This window comes from Loxodonta africana, chromosome 17 (assembly GCF_030014295.1).
Source record: "Loxodonta africana isolate mLoxAfr1 chromosome 17, mLoxAfr1.hap2, whole genome shotgun sequence".
NCBI classification, from domain to species: domain Eukaryota; kingdom Metazoa; phylum Chordata; class Mammalia; order Proboscidea; family Elephantidae; genus Loxodonta; species Loxodonta africana.
Genome location: NC_087358.1, coordinates 60,419,995 through 60,428,429, shown reverse-complemented (window position 1 = coordinate 60,428,429; position 8,435 = coordinate 60,419,995).

Sequence of the window (8,435 nt, the reverse complement as noted above, 5' to 3'; positions counted from 1 at the left end):
GGTCAACAAAGGTGAGAAGCGTGTCCCTTGGATTTAGTGTTAGGGAAGCTGATGATCATAACCTTAGTGAGATGTTGCTATTACTATTATGCACCAGGCCCTGAGCTAAATGCTTCGTGTCCACTCTCTCATTTAATCCTCATATCAACCCTGTGAGTTGTTAGCACTATCTTATGGATGAGTTTTATAAATGAGGGATGTGAGCACAGAAGGATTATGTTACAAGGCTAGGAAATGGTACAGCCAGTATGGACATCTCATCCATCTAATTCCCAGACCCAATATTACACTATAATACCTCACTGGTGCCTTGACCAGAAGGAAAGATCCCTCTTTCACGGGGACAGGAAGGAAGAAGCTTAGGGATGGTTAGAAGCAGATGTTTGTTGTGTGAGAGAGGAGAAAGATTTTATAATCCATGCCAGCCTCTGTTTTCTATGTTAAAATGTCAAGTTCCTCTTCTGAGGTCAAGAAGAGCAACATGAAGTTACAGGAGGCAGCCTGAGAACAGAGACAAAACTTTGGAATATCTGCTGAAAGAAGGAGACATCTACCCACCTGCAATTGGATTTGCCATCTTACAATTTGACTTACCTGATTGCAGGCATTAATCCATCAGTGGGCACCTGATCCAACCTTCCTATTGTTGTTAGCTGCTATCAAGTCGGCCCCAATTCACAGCAACTCCATATACAACGGAAAGAAACGCTGCTCGGTTTTGCGCCATCCCTATGATCGGTTGCCAGTTGGACGGTTGTGATTCATACAGTTTTCACTGGCTGATTTTTGGAAGTAGATCTACAGGCCTTTCTTCCTAGTCTGTCTTAGCCAGGACGTCCCATTGAAATCTATTCGGCATCATAGCACTACTCCAGCTTCCACTGACAGACAGGTGGTGGCAGCATATAAAGTGCACTGGCCAGGAATCAAACCTGGGTCTCCTATGTGGAAGGCAAGAAGTCTACCGCTGAACCACCAATGGCCTCTCAAATTTAGCCAATCCTATTTTTTTACCTCCCTAGTCAGAGTTCACTCTGGAATAATTAGGTTCCTTCCCCCAGGAAACCTGGAAGTGGAACTGAGAAGAAAAACATCTCTCATTGAGTATAAGAACTGTAAGATATAAAGTCTAGGGGGTGGTCATGGCTGTGGGGTTTTTAAGAGGGTCAATATATAAAACCTTTGTTCCCCACCCAAGTTCAGAGCCAACTGGGAGATAGATGCAGGACTCAGACAAGTGCACATCAAGATGTCATATTCATTAGTGACCAAAGCTGGTCTAGGTGTCATAGCAGAGTATATGGTACGTGGACCTGCTTATGTTCCACCCTTGAGTTAAACAGACTTACCCACCCAGATACAGGTACAGCTGCACAAGTGTTAGCTCTCCCACGGGGGTCTGACCCTTTAAAACTTATTGCTAGAAAAGTGGAGAATGTGTGCTCCCTGTAAGCAGCCTGATCCCAGAAAGAGAAGAGGAAGGATGCAGTTAAGCCATATATATTCAGCCTCTTTTCCTTCAAACTCACAAATTGGATAAATGACTCCATAGCTGGGGAGAAGTTGGGGAATCCGGCTGTAGAGAGAGACGGGGGTGTTACTTAACACATAAACCTCCAAAAGGAAACACCAGGGAAAGGGGTAAGAGTCCCTCCCCACAACCTGAGCATTTTCTTATCATGTGAACTAGAGTGGCAGATGAAACTGTCTGCAGAGAGACAGAGAAATTCAGCAGACCAAAGATGTAGAGAAAGTCCTGATGGCGTTTGTGTCTGTTTCCAGTTGTTCTCCTACCTGTGGAGTTTTGCATGATGATGTATTCCATGAAAATTGTGAAGAAATCATCAAGCTCAGGCCTTGGCTTTGTAACATCTGGTGATAATATTTTAATGCATTTCCTCCCACAGGTCACTAAATTGGATCTTTGTCACAACCACAGCACTGTCTATTGGAGACTCTTTGCCTGGATTCCGCAAAAGGCAGATGCTGAAATAAACACTGAAATTCAAGTACTTTATAGAGGAGCATGATTCAAGGACTGGAGTGCTGGACAGGGGAGGGAAGCAGGAAGAGGGAGCCAGTACAAATATGCGTTTCTAGTTGCTCAAACCCTCTCATCACAGGACAGCTGAGGTGCCTTGTGAATCTCAGGGCTCCCGCAGCCGGGGGAAAATGCGGAAGTGTTATCTATAAAAAAAAAAAAAAAACTATAGGTTCCAGCTTATCAAGGGTTTGCCCAGTACTTGTAGATTACCAAAGACTATGAACTCTGTCCCTGCCTCAGCATCAACAGAGAAGTCCTGCAGGGACAAGGATGGGGCTGGGAGGGGACTACCATGCGCTAAGAGGAGACACTGGTTATGTCTGCAGAAAACTGGTCACCACAGTAGGTGGCTGAAGTATAAGGGACAGATGGTAAATCTGAGTGATGTCCAAAAAGCATCCAACACAGAGAACATGACAAAATTTACACAACTGACTACTGTAAAGAAATAATACACTGCCTCTTAAAAAATACACTAAATATCTTTATTTACAAAATGAATCCAAAACAACCAACACATTTGTCATAGTCATCTAGTGCTGCCATAACAGAAATACCACAAGTGGATGGCTTTAACAAAGAGAAATTTATTTTCTCACAGTCTAGTAGGTTACAAGTCCTAATTCAGGGCGTCGGCTCCAGGGAAGGCTTTTTCTCTCTGTTGGCTCTGGAGGAAGATTCCTTGTCCTCAAACTTCCCCTGGTTGAGGAGCTTCTCAGGCACAGGGGCCCCGTGTCCGAAGGACCTGCCGTGCTCCTGGTGCTGCTTTCTTGGTGGTATGAGGTCCCCAACTCTCTGCTGGCTCCCCTTTCCTTTTATCTCTTAAGAGATAAAAGGTGGTGCAGGCCACACTCCAGGGAAACTCCCTTTACCTTGGATCAGGGAGGAGACCTGGGTAAGGGTGGTGTTAGAATCCCACCCCAATCCCTTTAACATAAAATGACAATCACAAAATGGAGGACAACCAAGCAATGCTGGAAATCATGGCCCAGCCAAATTGATACACAAATTCTGAGGGGGACACAATTCAATCCATGACAACATTGTTCATGCAGTTTTAAATAGACTCCTTGTTTCAGAGAGGTTAAAATATTTGTAAATTATTTGTAAACATTATAAATTATTACTATAATTTATCTTGACTTCAACATCTTTAATACTATTTTAGGTCTGCTCTGTGTTTTTCCCACCCCCATTGACCGAACTAACTAAGCGAAGTGTGTGATGAGTCCTTCTCATCATCACTCAACATTTATCATACGAGAGAGCATATCTGGAGTATGTATGCGTGTGTGTGTTGGGGTGGGGGAGATTGATAAAAGATCCCTTCCCTACACATACTCCCCTAATTCTGTAAAATGTATAATAATATAACCAGTGGACTGCCATTTTAACATCCTTCTTTCAGCCTAATGTAAACCCAAAAGAAAGCACATAAAAGGAATGTCATGGTTGGAATACGGAACATTTAGAGTTTATCCTATCAGCCTTAGAATACAACCAGAATGCTCCTTAGAAGCAAGATGGAGAGACTTCGTCTTGCTTACTTTGGACACATCATCAAGAAAAACCAATTGCTGGGAAAGGACATCATGGTTGAAAATAGAGGGTCACCAAAAACAAGGGGAACCCTCAATGAGATGGACTGACACAATAGCCACAACAGTGGATTCAAACATACAAACTATCAGGAAGGTGGTGCAGGACCAAGCAACGTTTCATTCTGTAATGTTTTGTTCTGTCATGTATAACGTCACTATGATTTTTTTTTTTAATTTTTTTTCTTTTTTTTTTTTTATCATTTGGAGCCAACCTGATGGCACCTAACAACAGGGTTTATCCTGGACAAATTCTACTCTGCATTTGCTTTACCCTGCTGTTGCTTGCTCTGAATCCAATCTCCCATTCTCCTACTGCCCTGCCTCTGGATTTAGTGCCTCCATGGGTATGTTCTTTCTGGCCTCCCAACCCACCATAGTCTCTCACTTAGTGATTTCTTTCATTCCTTCTAACTTAGTGCAGTGGGACCATTCCACCGATCATCTGACCTTTCTTTCTCAGCCAAAGGAAACTTCTTGAGAAATTCCCCCACCCACCCCAATAGGTAGGTCTGGTGGGCTTAATCTAGAGTTTCCAAGCCCCACTTTGTCTCGCAGTCTCTGATGCTTGTGAGTGAGGTGTTAGGCAACAACTCCGCTGAAGAAGCTGTTAATAAACAAAGCGAAATTGAAATGTTAGCAGAAAATGGTAAGAGTAGTCTCAGAAGTATCCCTGAGGATTGAGAAATGTAGTTTAGAACTTGATTTCAGCAGTGGATGTATATACATTGTCAAAAAATCTATTAAAAGGAGTGATAAAATAATATTGAATGCAAAGAAATAATAATTCGTGAACCATAGGGGAAGCCAATGCTTAAAGGGCGAGCTGAAGTGACACTGTTGTAGAAATGAACAAAAGTGATATTATCTGGTATTATGAGTTGAATCGTGTCCCCCCAAAATATGTGTTGTAAATCTTAAACTTCACACCTGTAGGTGTAATCCCATGTGGGAATAGGACTTCCTTTGTTATGTTACTGAGGTCCTATCAGTGTAGGGTGTGCTTTGAACCAATTTTGAGATATAGAAAGAGCAGCTTATGCACAAAGAAGCAAGCACAAACAGGGGAAGAAGGTACATGTCACATGAAGACTGCCAAGGAACCTAGGAACAGAAGCTGAGAAGAGACAAGGACCTTCCCCTAGAGCCAGCACCCTAAATTTGGACTTTCAGCCTCCTAAACAGTGAGAAAATAAATTTCAGTTTGTTTAATCCATCCACCTGTGGCATTTCTGTTATAGCAGTACTAGGAAAATAGGACACCTCACTAGAATGACGCTATGGGTGATATGTACCTAATTCAGAGAAAAAAACAGAGACAGAGAGAGGCAAGACACAGTAATAAGGAGGAACTTTAGCTGCCTAGGAAACCCTGGTGGCATAGTGGCTAAGGGCTACAGCTGCTAACCGAAAGGTTGGCAGTTCAAATCCACCAGGCACTCCTTGGAAACTCTACGAGGCGGTTCTGCTCTGTCCTATAGGGTCACTATGAGTTGGAATCGATTTGATGGCAATGGGTTTGGTTTGGTTTTTGGTTTTAGCTGCCTAGAAGCCCTGGTGGCACAGTGGTTAAGAGCTAAACTGCTAACCAAAAGATCAGCAGTTCGAATCCACCAGTCACTCCTTGGAAACCCTATGGGGCAATTCTACTCTGTCCTGTAGATTTGCTATGAGTTGGAACTCACTAGATGGGTGTGTTTTGTTTTGTTTTTTTTGGTTTTAACTACCTAGGAATCTGCTAAAAGTTTTATTCTGCTGAAGGGAAAGATTAAACGTGGCTTGCCTTGTTAACACTTTTTTCCCCCCGAAATTGGAGACCTAGTTATCAACCTCTAACCTCTCCTGTCTTCACATTTGGACCACTTGATTTCCTACTGTATATTCATACCCATGTTAGACCACTGCTGACCTGGGAAAGAGTGACTTGAGGTTTTCAGCTCAACCCTCTACGAATGGGATTTAGCATCAAGACATATTGGTTGTTAATATGTTTCTGATCTTGTTCTCTAGCTTACTGTAAAAATAAAACATGGTGTGATGACTTAAAAATTCAAAAGGATACAGAGAATATAAAATGAAAAGTAAAATTTCTTCATCTTTCCCAATATTCACTCTCCAGCAGTGTATCAGTCAAATCGGGCTAGGTTACACTGCAGTAACAAAAACTGTACACTCTCAATGGCCCAACCCAATATAAGTTTATTTCTGACTCATGCTACCTATCAAACGTGGATCAGCACAGGGGCCCTGTTCATGGTAACCACTTAAAGAATCAGGCTAATGAAGGCTTCATTTTAACTTCTAAGTTCACTGCAGTAGTTGGAAGAAATAAAGAGCATTGCTTATTGGCTTAGGAGTGACACCCATCATTTCGCATTTCACTGGAAAAACAAGTTGTGTGGACATGCATCATTCCAAACCCCAAACCCACTGCTGTTGAGTCTAATCCTAGTGACTCAAGAAATAAGGAGCATTGCTCATTGGCTTAGGAGTGACATCCATCATTTCACATTTCACTGGAAAAACAAATTGTGTGGACATGCATCATTCCAAACCCCAAACCCATTGACGTTGAGTCTAATCCTAGTGACCCTATAGAACAGAGAAGAACTGTGCCATTGGGCTTCCAAGCCTGTAAATCTTTATGGAAGCAAACTGTCATATCTTTCTCCCACAGAGTGGCTGGTGAGTTCAAACTGCTGACCTTTCACTTGGCAGCCAAGTGCTTAACAACTGTGCCACCAGGGCGCCTCGCAACATTTCAAAGAGAAATACAATCTTGCAATATGCTGGAAGGGAGGAAAATCAGAATATTTGTATTCACCAAAAGAGTAAAAAGAGAACCTACATACTGGGAAAAAAAAATTGGCTATAACAAATCCAACAAAGGTCTAATCTCTAAAATTTATGGGAAAATCCAACACCACTACAACAAAAAAGCAAATAATCCAATTAAAAAATGGGCAAAGGGTGTGAACAGACACTTCCTCAGAGAAGACATTCAGGTGGATAACAGACACATGAGGAAATACTTTCGCTCACTAGCCATTAACCCAAAACCCACTGCCGTGGAGTCGATGCCGACTCATAGCGACACTATAGGACAGAATAGAACTGCCCCATAGAGTTTCCAAACCATTAGAGAAATGCAAATCAAAACTACAATGAGATACCATCTCACCCTGACATTACTGGCTCAAATAAAAAAAATAGAAAATAACAAATGTTGGAGAGGCCGCAGGCAGATTGGAATAATTTTTTTTTCTTTTATTATCATATGGCACTAGCTGCAATCCCTACAATGTGACAGCACGCTCCCTCTTTCTACCTTGGGTTTCTCGTGTCCATTCAACCAGCGCTTCTCCCTTCCTGCCTTCTCATCCTGCCTCTGGAGAGGAACCCCCATCTGGTCTCGTGTATTTGCTTTAACTGAGAAGATACACATACAGATTGGAATTCTCATGCCCTTCTGGTAGGAATGCAAAATGGTACAACCATTTTGGAAAATGATATGGCGCCTACTTAAAAAGCTAGAAATAGAAGTACCATATGATCCACCTATCCCACTCCTAGGAATATATCCTAGAGAAATAAGAACTGTCATACAAATAGACATACGCACACCCATGTTCGTTGTATCATTATTCATAATAGCAAAAAAGTGGAAACAACCTAAGTGTCTATCAACAGATGAATGGATAAACAAGCTGTGGTACATACAAACAATGGAATATTACCCAACAGTAAAGAACAATGATGAATCTGTGAAACATCTCACAACTTGGATGAACCTGGAGGGCATTATGCTGAGTGAAATAAGTCAATTACAAAAGGACAAATACTGTGTGAGACTGCTACTATAAAAACTCATGAAAAGGTTTACATACAAAAAGAAACAATCTTTGATGGTTACCAGGGAGGGGAGGGGTGGGAATGGGAAAACACTAAATAGTCAGTAGATAAGTGGTGACTTTGGTGAAGGGTAAGACAGTACACAATCCTGGGAAAGCCAGCAAAATTTGACCAAGGAAAGGTCATGGAAGCTCCATAGACACATCCAAACTCCCTGAGAGACTGAATTGGTGGGCTGAGGGCTGTGGGGACCATGGTCTCGGGAACATTTAGCTCAATTGGCATAACATAGTTTATAAAGAAAATGTTCTACATTCTACTTCGGTGAGTAATGTCTGGAGTCTTAAAAGCTTATGAGCAGACATCTAAGATACTTTAAGGGAGAATGAAGAAAACCAAAGACACAAGGGAAAGATTAGTCCAAAGGACTAATGAACCACAACTACCACAGCCTCTACCAGACTGAATCCAACTAGATGGTGCCAGGCTACCACCACTGACTGCTATGACAGAGCTCACAATAGAGGGTCCCAGACAGAGCTGGAGATAAATATAGAACAAAATTCTAACTCACAAAAAAAAGATCACACTTACTGCTCTGACAGAGACTGGAGATACCCCCAGAGTATGGCCCCCAGACACCCTTTTAACTCAGCACTGAAATCACTCCTGAGGCTCACCTTCAGCCAAAGATTAGACAGGCCCATAAAACTAAATGAGACTAAATGGACACACCAGCAGAGGGGCAAGGGCGAGAAAGCAGGAGGAGACAGGAAACTTGGTAATGAGGAACCCAAGTTTGAGAAGCAGAGAGTGTTGACACATCGTGAGGTTGGCAAACAATGTCACGAAAACAATAGGTGTATTAATTGTTTGATGAGAAACTAATTTGCTCTGTAAACCTTCATCTAAAGCACATTTTTTAAAAAAAGTATTTATGA